The sequence below is a fragment of the Castor canadensis genome, chromosome 4, assembly GCF_047511655.1.
Source record: "Castor canadensis chromosome 4, mCasCan1.hap1v2, whole genome shotgun sequence".
NCBI classification, from domain to species: domain Eukaryota; kingdom Metazoa; phylum Chordata; class Mammalia; order Rodentia; family Castoridae; genus Castor; species Castor canadensis.
In genome coordinates, this window is record NC_133389.1 from 59,446,458 (window position 1) to 59,466,066 (window position 19,609).

The window sequence follows — 19,609 nt, forward strand, 5'->3', positions numbered from 1 at the left end:
TCCATGGCAGCATGTGGCCAGTTATTACTCCCTCCCTGGCTGAACAGTTCATCCTTGGGAAGATGCTGGGCTTCTGGTTTTCCTTCCACCTCACTCACATGTAGTCTTTGACAATGGAGGAGTGCAGGCCCAGTTCTTCTCCACCTACCTCGGTCTCTGAACAGCTCAACCTGCTTCCTGGCTCTGCTGTCACCACTCTTCTTACCTACATCCTAAAGATGGACTGACTCCCAATGATTTCCCCCCATGCCTCTCCTCTCCCTCTTACCACAGTCTACTTTAGCCTCTAGAGTTTTCTTAATCTATGTCACAGGGGAAGGGATTGCTGGACTCAGAACTTCCAAGTTTCCTGTGATGCTCAGAGATGCCATGACCTTCCAAGGGCACACACCACCCAGTCTCACGTGGCTCCACTTCTTCTCAGACCACTGGCCTCCGTGTTACCCCCATCTCTGTTCCCTCAGACACATGGACTCCCTTATACCTGCTCAGGGTTTGGCTCAAATGTACCTCTCTTCTAAAGACTTCCCTCCCATGCTTATGAATGTCTTTTTATTTTCTGTTTCTCACTTTGAGGATGTATGTGACAGCCAGGATTATCTCCTTGTTCCTGATTGAGCCTCAGGTCCAAAAAGAATGCCTGGACCACAGGAAGTACATCTTCAACTGAAGATCTAAAATTCAAAACATTCCAAAATTTAAAAGTTTCTTATGCTTTAAAAAAAAACATTTTTATTAGTGCATACTAATTGTACTGCAGTGATTTTCCTTATGATATTTTCAAACATGTATATAATGTACCTTCAAAATCTAAAATGTTTTGAGCACAGACATGATGGTACAAATGGAAAGTTCCCACAGCTGACCTCGTGCAATGGGTCACAATTAAACTGCACTGAATTGCAGGTAATCTTATACAGGCTATTGCATAAGGTATATGTGAAACACAACTGAATTTCATGTTTGGACATGGATCCCATTCCCAAGATACTTCATTATACATAGCATATATTCCAAAAATCTGAAAAAATCTAAAATTCAAAACACTTCTGGTCATAAGCATTTCAAATAAGGGATACTCAACCCACACTTATTGAATAAGCAAATGAGCCAGTAGCGTGTTTTGAATACCATTGCCTATCAGTTTCTATTATCAAATGACTACAGTGACCTCCTCTCATTTAACACAGAACTAGTGTCCCCTACAGAATGTGAAAACGGATGCACTCACTCCCCTCCTGATGAGTATTCGGGACTCCCCATTCTTTTGCCATGTAGAAATAGTACTGAGACATACAACCTTTCTCATGGACGTGTATTTGCAAATAGGAAGGGATATTAAATGAAAAGATGGGGGCTTTTTCTTTTAATACAGATCCTTAAAATTTAACAAGAGTACGTAGAAACTCACTTAAAAGTGTCTGAACCTGCTTGCTTGGCAAATGAGCAGGCAATCTGCTTGGCAAAGACATCAGCTCCATCATGTCATGTAGTGAATTATTACAATAAAATTATAGGGTTGATAAGAGGGACAAATTATAGAAAAAAAGGACTCATGTTACACTTTGAAGAGAGGAAAACAAAGACTGAAAAACAACAACAAATCCCCCACAGTTGTTTTTGGTGAAGGCATGCATCACATTTCTAGCAAAAACTGTTCGTGTTGTCTGCACTTAGCCTTGCTCATGGTACACTAACAGAAAGGCATAGGAATGTGCTAAGAAAGACTGCAAAACACTGCAGTGGCACAGGAAGGGAAGGAGAGTGGATCAGGACTGAATTCTTCCCCCTTCAGTGCTGGTCCACCTTCAGCAGCTGGTCATCTCAGCTGCTCCAGTGACTTGTCCATGTTGCTTCCTTTTTAAAAATCCTCAAGGAGAACAGTCACTTAGTTTAACAAATCAAATGCCAGCTACATTATTTTTTAAGAGAAGAGGTAGGTTCCTTGAAAGTTTTCCCAAACTCCCTTTTCAAAAGAAGATGCTGAAGCCATCAGCTGTGTCCCCAACTTCAGAGTCCCTAAGGGACTCTGCAGAGCACCATGTTGGGAATGCCTTGCTAGTGCCTCCTCAGCCAGAGTTGATGGAGACCACAAGGCTATCATTGGTCCATCCCAGCAGGGCATCACTCGTGGCTTTCTTGTCTTTAACGTAGATTTAACTTAGTGATCCCACAGACTCACACGGCTCAGTTTTCAATGATATCACAAGAAAGAAAAAAAAACCATTATCTGTAGGGCACTCTGCAAACATCAGTTAGTACAGCCAAGACCTACGTGGTTTAAAGCAGCAAGTGATCCTCAGTTATGGAATTGTTTTGCACTCTGAGGTGAGGCACAGATCTTGTCCATGGTATTTTGCTAAGTTTCCCACTCCATTATTAGCTTCATGATATTGACTAATAATAACACAACTTCCAGTCTCAAAGATGTCACATTAAGAGTTGCCTCCAAAAGAAATGCACTTCAAATAAAGGAGAAAATAACCAAGACCAAATAAACTTGGTCACTAGATTAATTTCTGAGATGAGTAAGCGGGACATGTTTCTGAGTCATGGAGTATTAATCTAGAAGAATAATCAAGATGCCTGCCTCACTTTAGAGAGGGAGGGAAGAGGGCCAGGATGATTAAGCACCTCTCCTATGAAGTACAATCATATATTTTCCATATTAATATTAAACATAACCAAATATATGAAATACAGTCAATGATAAAAGAAGTAACATTACTTTAAAACCAGCATTTCACAAGCTGTCACACAGGTCAATGCTTCTAGGAAGGACAACACATTACTGATACCTATTATTTGGGGGGACGCAATCAGAAAATGCTGCACTTACATGTATTACTTCCTTCCAAGTAATATTACCCATGCTCCCTGCCCCTACCTCCCATGATGAAAAGAATAAAAAGCTAGAGCTTCTATTCAGGACTCATCAACAGATAATGATCATGAAAGAAAAAGAACAGTCATTAAAAAATCAGAATTTTGAATAATTTAGCTCCTGCTGCTATGACTGGACCATGAAATCATGAAAATGGAGACAGGGCAGGTAAGGTCTCAACTCCAACCTGTGTGATATGGCTGTGTGCTCTGGTCACCCTACACTTCCACATTATTAGCTGTAACTAGAAACACCTAATGTGACAACCTCCACAGGGGCCTTTAAGTTTCAACACAAGACACTTTTAAAATGTGCAGTATGGCTAGAGAGCAAATATTTGCTAAAACGTGGGCTCAGTAATAGATGACATAAGAAACAAATACAGAAAGATATGCCTTCCATAGTCTACACAGCTCTCAAATGGTAAACAGAGAATATCATGAATAATTACAATATTAACTTAAATCTTTGTATCTGATCAAAACAATAAATGATTCCAGAATGCTTCAGAATTTAACAAGACAGAGACCATACAGCAGTATGTTTTCATTTTATTATTCAAACAAGAATTTTCAGTAACTGGCTGGTACAGAAATCAATAAGCAACAATTTGCTTTTTAAGTACTGTGTCTAAATTACTGGATAATATTGAATATACCTCATTAAGGCACTCAGTTAAGCATACAAAAACAGCATCCTGTTCGGAATTTCATTCTACTTTTTCTTGGGTGAGTAGCTGTATGTCTACAGGCACCCACTTGAGATGATAGCTTGTATCTATAATAGCTAATATCTACCTCATCCAGTTAATCCCCAATATTACCTAGGTTAGCACTGAATACTAGGAACTTGTCTGGACTATGTGTATTATTGACATTCATTTAATAAAGAAAGAGCACTATGATGAATATGGCTAAATACGGAATAAAATTATTTTAAGAGGAGCCATTTGAGCCAGGTGTGGTGGTGTTATCCAGCCACTTTAGAGGTGGAGGGAGAAGGATTACTAGTTCAAGGCAAGCCCACGCAAAGTTAGCAAGACCTTGTCTCAAAAAGGAAATAAAAACATAAAAGGGCTAAGGGCATGGCTCAACCTAGCAAGCATGTGCAAGGCACTGGGTTCAATCCCCAGCATGGAAGAGAGGGAGGGAGGGAGGGAGGAAGGACCAACCATTTGATGTTCACAATGAATTAGATGGTCCTGAGTTCAAATTCCAAATCTCGATTTGTTTACCATATGTTGTTGGACAAGTCATTTAACTCCTTAAGATTTAACTCATCTGTGTAAACCAGGAAGAAAGTATCTACTTAACATAGGAGCTGAGGTTTAGTGATAACAGAAAATCCCACTAGAATACAAAATTCCACATGGGCAGACTTTTTTTGGTTTTGGTCACTGCTCTGCAGAAAAATTTCTGGACACATAATAGGTACTCAAGAAATATTTGGTGCATGGAAGAAAATAAAAAGACTATCTCAGCACTCAAAATATTGTGGTCAACACAGTCAGAACACAATGAAATGCTGAGAACTACCCTCAGCATTAGCCATAACATATACGACGTTCTGCTTAAAAAATTTAACTTGCTGCAAGAATGATTAAACACTATCAAACAACACATAAGAGGTTATTTACAAATATAAGAATTATCTTTGTAGAAAAGAAATACCTACTTCTTTCAATGACAAATAGATTTTATTTGCATTATAATAATATAATCAATGCATACCTGTAGATTTAAATTATGATCCAGAGGAAAGAAGAAATTTGTCTTTCACACTATATTCAACAGACTATGTTTTAGAGCCTATTAAGCTTCAACCTTTCCTACTTGGATTGTAAAGTTCTCTGGACCATTCAATGTCTCTGGACTATAAAATTTCATTAGAGTTCAGAGCCTTCAGAGTACATGCTTATTTCCTTAGTTTCTGACCAATTTCCACATTTAATGACTTAAAAAATGAATACAATTACTCTTAAAAGCCATCTTAATGTGGGGTTATCTTAGTCAATGAAGAACAACAAAGCAAAACAACAGATATAAAATGAAAGACAAGTTTTTAATTTTACTACAATTACCATAAGTCAAATTATAAACAGGCTTATTTTAACCATCGAAGAGAAATAAAAAGGACCTAGTATTAGAAGCATCATAGGTTTACAAACAGAGACACACAAAATGAGTATTTTCCATGAAAATCTTTTGTAAGGACAGACATCTACTAACAGTCATCTTACAAGGACCACGGATACCCTGTAAGCAGCGGTTTCCACATCTGTAGATTTCACAGACTGATAAGGGACATTACTGAACACCAGTGATGCTAGAAGTGGGTACTGAAGCAAAACTACCCACACTGGTTTGTGAAAAGAAGCTGTAAGAGTGGGACCCCTTCACAATCCTCCGCTTCCCCAAGTTTCCTCTGATCCTGAGCCACCAGTCACCTCCTCACAAATCCTTATTTTTCCTCAAGCCACTTTAAATTGTTTTTTGCAAATGAAACAATAAACTATCACTCCAAATCAGAAAAATATTGATACTATAAATCTGATATAAATAAATATGTATAATCTTGTTTCAAAATGTTTTTATTTGAATTTATCAAACTTTTAAAATTCAAAAATATGTATTTTAAAAATGTATCTACAGATTTAAGCTTGTTAACTGACCTTTTTAAGGACTGTCCAAGATCATGTCCTTCTTACTACTTTTGGTTTTCTAAACATTTTCTTCTAAAATATACATATATATGTATATACCCACATATATGTACACATACATACATACACATACACATATGTATGTATATTATGTATAGTGTGTATTTACATATATATCTTTGTAATTTCCCACAAATAGATGTTTCAATACATATTTTATAGATGATTTATATGAACATCTCTGTAAATCTGCATCTATACATATATACACATATATATATATTCCTATATTAATTCACTCAATTCTCACAAATCTGTGAAGTGGTGACTATTTCCACTTGAAGAAACTCAGACACAGAGATGTTATTGAACTTTCTTCTGGTCCTACATGTAGTAATTGGCTGGATTCTCTACTACTACCCTATAGTGCTAATAGCTGCTGGCCTACTATAATAGAAACAAAAATATTGTTGCCTATCTCCATCTCCTTGATCATCTGCAGAAATCAAGATAGCTCTAGAGACTCAAGGAATTCAACTCTGCTAAAACGTTGTCTCATCTACTCTGAGCTGGTCAGTGTGGGGCCCAGACAACCAAGCAATGAGAAGTTATCCACAAGGGAGGCCCCATCTCTAGCACACGGCCACATGGACTGCACTGCTCCTTGGCCAGGCATGCTGAAACCAACTATATAAAACACAGCAACACAATAAGGTCGATCTTACTCAAATTTCCATTTTGTGTATGCACATAAACTTTACAGGGAAAGAAACTGAGATTAAGAGACACTAAAAACTTGCCTACAGCTGTAAAAAGTGACTAAGATGGGATTAAAAGTGGACATTATAATAACTTTATATCACAAATCTGACCTAAAATTTCCAGATGAACTGTAATACATAGAACCATTATATATACATAAACCTGTAGTATATGCATGATTATTGTATATAATATGAAACATGTAACAACATACAATACAAAATAAAGATTTCAAACATCTTCTTAGAAGTTAGAAATCTGAGGATAATAATTGGGGGGGGTTGGCCTCTTAATCTCCAGTTATTAGAGAATATCTAAATTGCTCTCTTTGCTACTATTCAAAAACCACCCTCATCAGGCAGATGCACGAAAACTATTGCAGGGACCTTAGGACCGCACCTCCATCTAAGAAGATGCCGTCGACAGAAGGAACAGTTGGTGTTCATTTAATGCTTATGAGGACAGCATTTCTATCAAAACATTTTCAGTCTCACCCTCTTTCCAATGTCTGATAAAAAGCCACTAAGAAATAAGACAGCTGTCTCAGGTAATTCCATTTTACAGAAAGCAAACAATTGCCTATGTCACTGGAGACTCTAAACATAAAGTATCAAACCTTCAAACTTGCTGAGCCAGGTCTCCAACAGAATCCTGACTGTCCATGGTGAAGAACAGGGACTTCCAGTTGAGTAATGGTTGTCATCAGCCTAAAACCAGTCAGTGAGGTCAAATACACATGGAGCCACGGAGATCACAACCTCCTTGGTCAGACCTAGTTGTGTAGGTCATCACTGAGGTACTTCATAAGGAATCTAGGTCTCCAATACCTTCAGTTAGTAGATAATACCTAAGTTGACATCTTTCCCACTCAATCAACTTCCCTTTAAAACTATACATTTAAAACATCATGCCAATTCTAGAATGATCCTTATTTAAGAGCAACTGCATCAAGAAGATAGAAAAACAAATTTAACAAGGAAAACAGCACTGACGTTCACTAACCTGTACTGAGTACCTGGCTCTAAATAAAGAAAAATTCCACATCTCTGGAAACCCAAAGTCAGACATGATACTCAGATTTAGAGAAAAATGTAACTTATTAGAAAGAAATACAAATAAGGCAGTAATGAAAAATTTCTTTTAGATGAGAAATTCTTCAAAACTAAGTTATAAATTATTTAATCAATAGGAAAACACAAATATCTATCTTTATACTTCAGAATAATCTCTTACAGTAGTGTAAATGAAAAATTATTATTCATTTTTCTTTAATTAGAATGCACACCTAATCAAATGCTTGCTTATCTATTTGATGCTTCACTAAAGAACTCAGAATTTAAAACCAACTGCACTTTGATTTTCCCAGCACTGAATACAAAAATGAAAATGAAAAGGTTCCAAATTAAAAGACAATGGAATATTCATTGGTAAGGAAAAAAAATCTGTTTACCTAGATGGGGCTAAAATTAGAAGAGAATGAAAGGGGCAGACCAGATGGTACATCAGGGAAGGTATTAGCAATGTGGAAGTGTTCATTCTTAGGGAGGGGGAAAATTACTCTACTCTAACAAGCATAAAGAATACTGAGTCCAAGTTAATTGGAAAAGACTGGAATACAACTGTCACCCAGGGAAGGCTAGCCAAACTCACTGCTTAGCACAGGAAGAACCTGATTCCGCCCACACTGATTCTCTCCTGTAGACACTATAGGACAGCTCTTCTCACCAGAAGACTCACATTTTAAGGTTATATTTACAATTTAAAGTCAAATCATTTTTTAAAGAGCTACCAAGTAAAATGTGAATGATTGACCTGGAACTTTCCTTCATAAATTTATAGGATTGTTTCACATTATATTTTAAACTAATCTTTCACTTAAGTATTTAATGAGGACTAGGGATATAGCTGAGTGTTAGAATCCCTAGAGTCAATCCCCAGCACCACATATACAACACACACAATCTTACTTATAAATAAAAATTAAAAATGAGTATTTACTGAGCAAGTAAGTGTCAAGCACTGTTCTAAAAGCTAAGGCCAATAGCGGCAAACACAGGTACATAAATCCTGTACTCACACACCTGATGATATGGTTGGAGAAGACAAAATAAATATGTAGAATATGTAATAACAAGGTAAAAACATAAGTAGGGAAGGGGAATAGTTGAGATGTCAATCACAATATTAAATTTAGCCTCTTATCTACACAAGAGTTACGAATTTTCAGCTATATCACTTTTGCTTCTCAACAAACTCCTTTTAAAAAAAATTAAAAGCTCAGTATGGTAGTTCACACCTATAATTCCAACACTCAGCAGGCTGATGCAGAAGAATCAAAAGTTTGAAGCCAGCCTGGGCTACACAGTGAGACCCTATGTTAACAAAACCAAACCAAAAGCATAACATCCTTTTACTATATAAATATATTCATTACCTCCCCTGCAGTGTGATAGACAGCTGGCTGCACTTTGGTTTTTCCCATGAGCAGGGCATCCCTCTGTGAGCTCCAGTCCTCCTAATTCTTGACTCCCTCTCATTCCTGAGCCTGCTGCACCTTGTGTCCACCCTGAGAACAAGGGGGATGAAGAAGAAAGGAAGGCAGAGAAGTGGGAGGATGGCTGCCTATTCTGGGCAAACTGATGCTGTGGCTCTAAGCTCTTCGTGGCCACCATCAACCAGGCTAAGTGCAGAGGAAGCCATGTCACAGTCTCTCACCTGAGCACTTGGGGACTTGACATGATTCCTCTCACAATCAAGTGTCCTTGTGACTTCTTTTGCCTCTCCCTCTGCTACCTTTCCTGTGACCTCACCTTCCATAGCTTTGGTTACCTTCCTATTTTGGTAATTTTGAGCCTCCAGGTTTCAGCTGGACCCTTTGGGCTTGCAGACTGAAGTGTGAAAGGTACCAGGCAGCTCTGCTGAGATCACCCACCAGAACTTCAGGATGCTGCTGATCTCATGTCACCATCACGAACCCCACCCCCACCCTAGGGCCTCCCCTGGTGGCCACAAGTTCAAGGAGCAGTAGGTGGGACCATGTTTCTCCCTCACGTTCCAGACCTAATATTTATATAATTACTTATATAATTAAAATTTAGGGGAGTTTGAGACTTGGTCTTCCCCTAAAAGGGCTGCTGCAAAGATTGATGTATGACAATAACTGTGATTATTTTTATTTTATAGAAAGGGAAGGGGAAGTTTTGAGATGAAGCACTTGTTCATAAGCTTCTCTATGGTAGAGCCAGGACATATTATGAGTTCATGATTCATTTATTCATTCAAAAATGACTCAAAAACAGTCATTTTAACCACAATAATATATCGTCTCTTCAAAAAATAAGTTCCCTAGATTACTACAGGGGCCACGTTAACTTTTACAAACGCACATTGGACCATGTTACCCAGTGTGGGGAGGCCTCCACTGCATGCCATGGCTGGGTCCAGCGGCATCCAAGCCTCATCTCACCTTCCGACCCACTCCCCCAAGTCCCCAGAGCTCTCCTCACTCCTCAGCCACATGGAATTTCTCTCCACCTGTTCAACTAGCTAAGCTCCCTCACTGCTCTCGGCCTCTGCAGCTGTGGCTCAGTCACCTTGAACTCCAGCTCCTAACCCAACCCCATCACAGAACGGCTCTTGGCCACCCTGCAGGCTCATATGGACTCCATGCCCTCTCCTCCATGACCCCACTCTCAACTCTGGAAGGTGAGTGTTCTTCATGCTGAGTGCCTCAGTTTCCCTATCACAACACTCTCCCAGTGAAATGAGATAGCTAAGGAGATAATTGCTCATCTCTGTGCTAGGTGACAGGAAGCCTGTGAGAGTTGGCACTCCTGTTCATCTGGTTCAGTGTCCGTGCAAGACTGGTACTTTGTAGGCTCTCAAGGTTACCACATAACTAGGAGGATGAATGATGACATGGACTATCGGAACAAGCAAGAAAGACATCAAAGATGTCCTGCCACTGAGGTCTTTCTACCTTCCCTCCCTACAAACACCAAAGGTTATCTTAGACATCTTTACAGTTTGAGGAGGGCTTTCCTGTAAATTATACCACTGGATCTGCACAAGAATTCTTGAGGAAGGAGAAACTGTTGTTCTGCACATTTGTAGATAAAAGCAAGTTTCAAAGAGATTCAGTGGCTTGTTTTAGTCAAGTCAAAGATACAGTTCAAGCCTGTGGACATGTCTCTCAAGTGTTCACAAAACACTTCAATAGATGAGTTGGTACAGAATCCAGTTCTTGATTCTGATTTCACCAGAATGCAGCCACAATTCATAAATGGGCAGTTTAATATACATTAGGATCAGAGACAGGTTCTTAATTTGTAAGCACTGAAGACTTTACAAATTTGAGGAGCCTTCTTTAAGAAAAATGATAACAAAATTATGATTATAAACTTAGGTATAAACTTTGGAAAAAGATTCGACCAAGAACAGCTCCTCAAGCTTCAGCTAGGCCAGCACCATATTAGGGTGGATCACAGAAGAAATTAAGCTTATGTGAGAAAGTAAAGAATATGTATTTTAAGTCAAAATAATATCTGAAAGAAAGGCAAGTTGTAAGAAGAGAATGGTGAGAGAAGAGGTATTTATTCTGCAGTTAACAAGAGATCACTCTGTATAGGTATACCAGGTTCAAAGACAGAGATGACTAGAAATATAGTCCCTGCTTCATACCACCTACAATCTGAAATTGTCATCCCACTGGCAGAGAAGGGGAGGCAAATAAGAATGGAGGACTTGATAAAGTGTCAATATCGCTCATATGACACCATGAAAAGAAGTCCTCCACATTCAATCCCACTGGGACCTGATTCTAATTAGAACACTTGTTGCCATTCAAAATCAAATTTATTTGTTTGTTTGTTCCACTGTTTAAAAGACGGGTTCTGCAATCCCAACTACTTAGGAAGCAGAGATGGATGGGTCACAGTCCAAGCCAGCTTGGCCAAAAAAGCATGAGGCCTTACCTGAAAACTAACTAAAGCAAAAAGGGCTAGAGGTATGGCTCAAGTAATAGAGGACATGTCTAGCAAATGCAAGACTGAGTTCAAATCCTAGTACCACAGTGGGGAAAAAAAAAAAAAAACCCACAGGCTCCAGAAGAACACAACCTGACTTGTCCCATTCATAGCTGCAATCCCAGCACCAGATTTGCAAGAAGCATTCCATAAGTATTTGTGAAATAAACAAAGGAACAAAGAAACAAAATGTCACAAAAGCTTAGTGTCCTGTTTTGTCATAGATCTTCAGTCATTTTTAATGTGGATGTGTGTTTCAGTACACTTTGGTGAATTTTTTAAATTGTGACTATCACTGTAGCCAATGGGTATCCTAACTGGAAAAAATCATAATTTCAAAAAGGCTGGCTCACAGTCAAGAGCTGAAAAAGCAGTACTGGCACTGAATTTGAGGAGAAACTGAGTCAAAAGATAGGTTGGTTTGTTTTGTGTTGCTTGTTTTATTTTAGATTGATGGACACTTGAACCAGAGTCACTGGCAGACACAGTGATTCTAAAGCTGTCCCCGACTCATCGTTGGGGACCATAAAACATCCAGAAACATAAGGAGGTTACAGGGCTCTCTCTGATCAGATCAGCAACACAGGCTCTTGACTACAATAATATGACCAAATGAGATATTTTACAATTCTAGCTAGGTGAAGCCTTGGGCAAGGAAATCAACAAGCTGAAATCCAACTGTTAAATTAGAGCACGTGAAATAACAGGTCAGACAGTAAACCAATACAACGCATGTGTACCGAGTGGGAAGAAAGATGCTGAAGTTTAATTTACACACACACACAGAGTTTATCCTTTAACAAAGATATTTTCATGTGTTTCGTCTTAGTGTTAAAGCACTCTTAGAAGTAACTTCAGTTTTGCAACTTTGATGATGCCAGGAGATGGTCCACTGAGGAGAGGTAAGCCAACTGAACATGGGTGATAGTTTACCCAGTTTCCTAGCTCTGCACCATGACAGGGTCACAGTGTCAGAAAATCCAAGACTGAAGTGTTCCCCTGTGAATTTGTCTTTGGATTCTAAGAAGCCAATACAGTTTAAATGTACATATAGTGACTTCTGTTGTCCCTATATGTAGCTTATGTAAGTAGGTACTATTTTGCACATGAGTTTAGGAAAAAAATGCTAATTAACATATCATAATGTAATCTGCGCAATGTCCACTGGCATTAATGTCACTAAACACAGTATCTGCAAAGAAAGCAAAGCTTTTAATCACCTATGCTTCCCATATTCCAGAACTTCATAAAATCTCGACCCCCAGCATGATTTTTAGTCAACAGAATTATACATCTCAGAGAAGCATCTCTTTTTCACTGTCACTTTACTCCTTTATCAATCACAAAGAAAGAAAATTAACTTCAAGGTGTGACACTTTCCCTTCCATTCCTACTTAATCCTCCTGACCACACGTGGCCACAGAATTACTATCATCCCCATTAAATAGATGAGAAACCTAAACCTTTATTCTGCTTCCCTAACCTCTACACTTTATATAACTCCTAAGGCAAGAAAAGTTGCAAGTGAAGAACAGCCACAATGAAACCCATGCAGAGTCCAGATCAGGGCTCTTTGCTCTATGCTAAGCGTTCTCTCTAACACTATTACTATTTATTTATGGTGTATTATCTTTCCAGGTTAAATATTTATCTGACAATAACCAGCAAGAGGCATTAAGACAAGAGTTCTGAAGACAGCATAGCTCAAAATGCAGGCTAGGGACCACTTGCACCAGCCCCTGAACTTGGCTGCCTAGGTGCAACTCAGGACTATTAAAAGAGAATCTGAGGCCTTGCATGTGCAAAGCCCTGGATTTGATCCCAACACCACAAAGAAAACAGAAACTTAAAGGAGAATCTGTGGATGGGTCAGTGGCACCTCCTTAACAAACTCTCCAGATGATTTTGTTGTACATGAAAATTTGAAAACCACTGTGCTGCATTCTTCACAAACCTCCATTACTATCGTCTTGAGTTTCACACTTGATAAAGTTCTATGTTCTTTTGATTCATCTTTTGGATTATGGAGTTTGGAGGTATAATGTCACAAAAGTCTATACTCAGGGTATCTTTGGATTCTCACAATTCCTAACACTGGTGCCTAGATGCAAGCAAAAGAAAACGATAAATGACATGTATTTGCTGACTCATGGAAGCATACTATGTGCCTGTTCTCATTACTCACAGACCGATCCAGATGTCTTACAATAATATAGACTCATGTCAACCTTCAGGAAGCACCATCAGCACTCCACAGTGGGGAACCTTGCCCAGAGAAATAGGGTGAACTTCCCAGAGAAAACTAGCTCAAGATTAGCAGATCTTTCAATCTGATCTGTGACTTTTCTAACTTATGGTGTTTTCTTTATTCTACAAGACAGCTGCTCACCATGAATTACCTCTATCTACATTTCAAGAACTGAAAATGCTTCAAGTTAGACAAGTAAGTCAAGGTTTTTTCCCTAGTCCTATACTTGGCCCAAATAATGGTATAAAACTGTTATGGTTCGGATGTTAAATACTGAAGGCTTAGCTGCTGGTTTGTAGCACTACTGGGAGGAGGTGGAACCTTTAGGAGGTAGAACCTTATAGAAGGAGTAAAGCTACTGTAGCATGTGGTTGAAGGGGATATTGGGACTTGGACTTTCCTTTTTCACTTCCTGGCCTCCATGAGGTGAGCAGCTTTCCTCTACCACACATGGGTGCCATGACATACTGCCTTGCCACAGGTTCCAAAGCATCAGGGCCAAGCACAGGCATGGACTGAGATCTCTGAAACCATGAAAAAAAATAAACCTCTCCTCCTTGTAATTTAATTATTTTAGGTTTATTAACCATAGCAACGAAAAACTAACACAAAAGTACATAAAAATTAATCAGGAATAATTTTTAGTAAAGAAACTGCCCAAAACGGTATCTTTGTGATGTAGGCAACTCTATTCAAATTATATCAAAGTGGGCAATTTTCAGGCTTGGGCTTGAGCTTATAGACTCCGTAATGGCCTGATCTAGCAGAAGCCCCTCCAGCCATTCTGGCCAGCACCACCTGCAGGATTGCAATGCTGTCTTCTCTAACCGGGTGAACAAGGGAAAAACAAACAAGACTCTGCTCCGGAAACAGAAGATCAACCAATACCTTGTGCTCCTGAATAACATAGCAGGGCTAAGCACCTCCCTGGAGAGTTTGCATGAAATCTGTGCACTGAGGTTGACATTTGTTACCACTCAATTGCTAGGGACAAAGAAAGAGTTCAGAGCTCAGAATGAATCCAAAGTGAAGCTTAATTTTTTCCATCTCTGGGAGTCCAATGTCCCCCTTCCCAAACCTCCTAATCTCTCCCCGATGACAAATGTCTTGACTCTGAGCTGCCCCTCAGGACATGCTGAGAGCTGCACAGGAGGGCAGAAACAAGCACCTGAGAACTCAGAGTTGGCCTGAGCTGGGTAAGGTTAGCCCTTTCGGAAGAAAAGACAACAGTGAAAGTATGGTGGTTTTACTTCATTAAAACTAAATGTTCACACACAACAGGAAGATGTACATAATTATCCTTAGAGAATTTGATTGGCTTACTGTCCCTGTCCTTCTTCAACATGAGCCCTCTGATGGGTGTGCTAGAAGAGAAGGATGAAAAGTGCAGCAGGTAGTAAGTAGCAGGAGGAGGCAGGGCTGGACGAGAGGGCTTCATGTCATCAGCATCATTAAGGTATGATCCTTTACCAGTATTGTACAAAACCAAAAGAAAATGTTTATCTACCATTAAAAATAATGATGTGGTAAAGATCTATATACGTGAAAAAGCTTCCATAGACATACTGTTACATAAAAAAGAAAACAGAGTAAGTATTTTAAAACTCTATCCAAACACTATATTAAATATGCATCGATCTGAATCTGTGTATATGTTAAATAACGTCACTATATATACCAGGCATTATTTGCATATATTATATCATTTAATCCTCAGATCTTGGAGAAACTGCACAATGGACATTTTATAAATGAGCAATTATACTCTAAGAAGCAAAGATAATTGAACCTTGTCATATAGGCGCATCTGATTACAAGGCTTACCACAATAGATAATGTTTTCAGAGACGGAGCTTTGGAAATGTGTTTGTCAAAAATATTATGTATCTCAAGAGGATGAGATTTCTTCCTTTTTTTCAGTATTGTTAGAGAATATTTTAAAGTGAGTAAACACTATTTTTAATATCTGAAATAACAAAGATATTTAATTGGAAGGATAAAAAAAGAGAAAATCTCATCTTCTGTATTTTCCACCTCAAACAGTCCAAAAGTAATATTTAATATCCAGCTAATTATTTCCTTAAAAAACATATGTGGGGGTGAATTGCCAAAATATCAATCACTGAGAGTAAAACTGTCACACTCAATTTCTGAAATTTTTTTGGATTAGTCCATTAACAAAGGACCATCTGTCTCTAGATATAATCTTCCAATTCATCCTACATTTATCGCCAGATAAGCACTCTTTCACCTAACCCAATCCCTTTCAATGGCTCCTCACTATATAGCAAAGTCAAACTATTCGAAAACCTTCTACAATAAAGCCACACACTGGGATTCATCACCCCTGTTTCTCAGCATAAAGGCTACATCCCAGCTACTTTTAGGTCTCTTGACCTCAGGGATCCTATCTGGAATGTCTTCTCAATAACTAATTTCTATCAAAATCCAACTATCTACCAAGGGCCAAGATGGAAAATGAAGACCACTCGATAGATTTTTCCTATAAAATGATGAGCCTATTACTAATACATACAACAGACCATGTAAACAAGCACTCAATATTACAAAGCATTTTTAACAGCTTGCATCCCTAAGTGCTATAATTTGGATCTAAAATGTACCCCCAAAGAGCCATGTGTTAAAGCCTTGGTCCCCAGCCATGGTGCTATTGGGAGGTGAAGGGACCTTTAAGAGGTGTTAGGTCACTAGGGGTGTGCCTTTGAATGGGACACTGGGACCCTGATCCTTTTGCCTCTCTTTTGCTTCTGGGTGGCCATGAGGTGAGCAGCTTGTACTTCTACCATGACATCAGGCTTCACTACAGGCCTAAAAACAGGGAGCCAAAGACAGAGGACTGAAACCTCCAAAATGGTGAGCCAAAATAAATCTTCCCCTCTTGAAAGCTGATTATCTCAGGTATTTCTTACAGTGATGGAAAGCTGATGACCATATTTCATAAAAGACCTGACATCATAGGTTGTAACACATAACACTATGTAACACTCTGCCATGACTCATATATTCTTAAAGACTGGAACTTTAATTTTCTATTCATTTAAAGAACTTTTAACCTTACTTAGGTGTTCAATGCGTACATAAAATATAAGCAACTTAAAACAGTCTAGGTATTCCTAAAACATCTTCACACATACAGAAATATCACTGTTTATGCTTTTCCACACAGTGCCATCTTCTGTCACCAAGGGCACTGGACATGTACTCTTAAGAATGCTCCACATTGTCTTTGGGATTTTTTTCTAATCAGCTGATATCCAATCTCCAATTTTTGAGGCTGGGTCACGAATGATTCGGATGTCAGCTTTTTCTCTGCCACATGACTGACTGTTGTTATAAATCATATCCCAATTTTAGAGATGTTCAATGTAGGAAAAATAAGTGTTTTAGAAATCATGAAATTTGGGGCTTGAATAAAATATACAGAAGCTCACCATAAGAAAATGCAAACATTGCACAAAAAATGATCAAAAAGAGAGCTCTACAACAAAAAAGTTTTGCTTCAATGGCGAGACCCTTTCATCTCCCAGCAGGGAGCCATTTCAGCTTTTGTCACTGCCGCATTTGCTTCCTCTCCTCTCTCTTCTGAGTATCCCCCACCCTGGTCCTGCCTAACACCCATCAGAACTGGAAGAGGAAAAAGTAGAGCTCTGCAGTTATCCTCTCAAAGAAACCTTTCTTTTTTTCTAATACCTGCAATATTCTCTTCTCTGACATGGCAAAACCTCTAGAAGCTATGCAATTTGAGCTAAAGACAGAGGTAGCAAGTTTGTTATGAAGGGGATACATCCTGCTATTAAAAATAATAACTGTACACATGAGCCTGGTACTTCTCATTTTTATATACCACAGCAGGGCTTCCCATGACTGATGCCCCCACACCCAGCATAATTTACAACGGTCTCAATTTTATTCAGTTGAGATTTCTACTTGGTTTGGAGGAGGAGACACTCCAAGAGAAATAAGCTACCTATATCAGGTACTTACCACTCATCCAGTATAATTGGAGGAAAAATATACACAGGAGGCAGGTTAAATGTTGCATTTGTTTTCTACATCTAATACAGTCCTTTCTGCATTACCACCACCACCCTTTTTTTTAGTTTGTCAGGAAGGGCTATAAGAACAATGTCTCAAAATGCCAGCAATCTAAAAATTAAGTTGTCAGCTTTTTCTCTGTACTGCAAATTACAAAAGAATTAGGGGTTTGGTGCTAATAGAAGCTTACAATCCTAAAGTGTGCAATTTAACCAATCATCTCAAGGTCTAAAAATGCAGTAAGGAAGACATTTCAACCAAGGGATCTACAATTCTACTACCTAATTTCAACTTCTCTTCTTCTACCATGTCCCCATTTCCTGGCTTTGCTTTGCTTTGCTTTAGAAATGCAATCTGAAATAGCTACAAGGTTTAGTACGAACCTCCCTGAGCTCTCACACGACACACTCAACATGAAAAAAATGACAGTCATCTTAGCAAGGAGGTACAGTATGGACATGAACATCTGCAGCTATCTCTGATTCTTTTTTGTACTCACATCACACCAAATTCAGAAATCAAAACATCAAATGTACTTTATAGTTTCTGAATTTCAGCCTCCCTTTCATATTTTAGTCAACACTAATTTGGGTGTAACATGTCTCCAATTCCTGCACCAGAATTCTAAATGAGGATTAGAACACTAAATAATAAAATAACTGGCAAATAAAACAAAAATTTAAATGGAAATCAATTACCCCAAATCACTGCTATCCCTAGCTTTTATACTTTTTTTTCCAATTGCCAACTGCAAGCATATCGCTTTAAAAGAATGCTACCACCCAGGAAAATAAGCTGTACACTTAAAAGACGCACTTTAAAAAGAGAACCCCAAGGATCTTAACCCAAAATTTAGCAAGAATGCTATCTTAGTACAAAGAATGGTAGGAAATACACACATCCAATGCATAAGTAAAAATTTTGACTCATTGCTCTGATTCTTTACATAATTTAAATGGCCCTTTAAAATTACAGTATCTTTCCTTTATATCAGGAATATTCAATGATTTCTATTATTTCACCCAAAATCTCTTCTTCCTTGATTTTTGAGACATGTTTTTCCCGTGCAGTCTTACATTTACTCCTCTCTTCCAATTCTCCAAACAATACCTTTTGGTGCAGTTGGACGTGAGAAAGAAGTATCTTGTTCATTCACCAGGCAAAGTTAAAGCCCAGCAAGATGCTTCAGATGGTCTGGTTTTGCCTGCCCCACCCTTGTTTTCTTTTGAGCCATAGTGATGTCACAACACCAGGCAGGGCAATGACTTCACTGCTCCAGTCCTCCCTTCTGAGCACATAATTCTTTATAGCCAGGACAAATCAAATGACAGCAAGAACCCTCAAGAGCTCCAAGTGTCTGATGAATTCCCAACAAATTAGCAGCCAGTGAGCCTTTTGAAAGAAATAGATGCTGCAAGTTTGCACCATTAAGGATCTCTCTAAATGAAGTGGTGCTAAAGATAAATTTGATTCATGGTTTTTCAATGGTGTGTCTATGTTCCATTAGAAAGCTGACATTCAAAGAGGAAAACTGTGATGGGCTACTTAAAGACACTATGAGAATGAAAGATGTCCAGGGTATGCTATTTAAGAAACCTCTCTTCAATATAGTCAAATTCTCACAGAAAGAAAACATTATTTTTCAGCTTACTCTTGGGAGTTCTAGTTCATTGGCAAGAACATGAATTCTAATGTGTCAACTTTAGAACTCTTTTTAAAGAACTAACTTAAAAGCTGAATGCATATTCTATAACCTAGAAGAAAATACTTGTACAGCAAGTTCCTGCCACACTCACTTCAATTTACAAGGTAAATTGAGAAAAAGATTCACAATATGATGACATCATCACCTCTCTCAGGATATGGATGGTTGCCTCTCTTATACTTAGGTGGCCCCTAATGCACTGGAGCAATCAGTTTTTTAAAAACAATGTACATATATAATCACGTCTGATCAAGTTTAAAAGAGTAAC

General features: G+C 38.5%; 1 protein-coding gene across 32 annotated transcripts in view; it reads right to left on the reverse strand.

Annotated features, from left to right (window-relative positions):
* Epb41l3 (erythrocyte membrane protein band 4.1 like 3) overlaps positions 1-19,609 on the reverse strand; it is a 237,730-nt gene that overhangs the window by 145,243 nt on the left and 72,878 nt on the right. The window contains exon 1 of one of the 32 annotated variants that reach the window (XM_074070274.1): positions 18,747-19,381. The exons of the other annotated variants lie outside the window; for them this stretch is intronic. The gene's annotated coding sequence lies outside the window, so the exon portion shown is untranslated. Of the gene's footprint in view, positions 1-18,746; positions 19,382-19,609 lie in introns of those variants that run through there. 32 annotated transcript variants of the gene reach the window in all.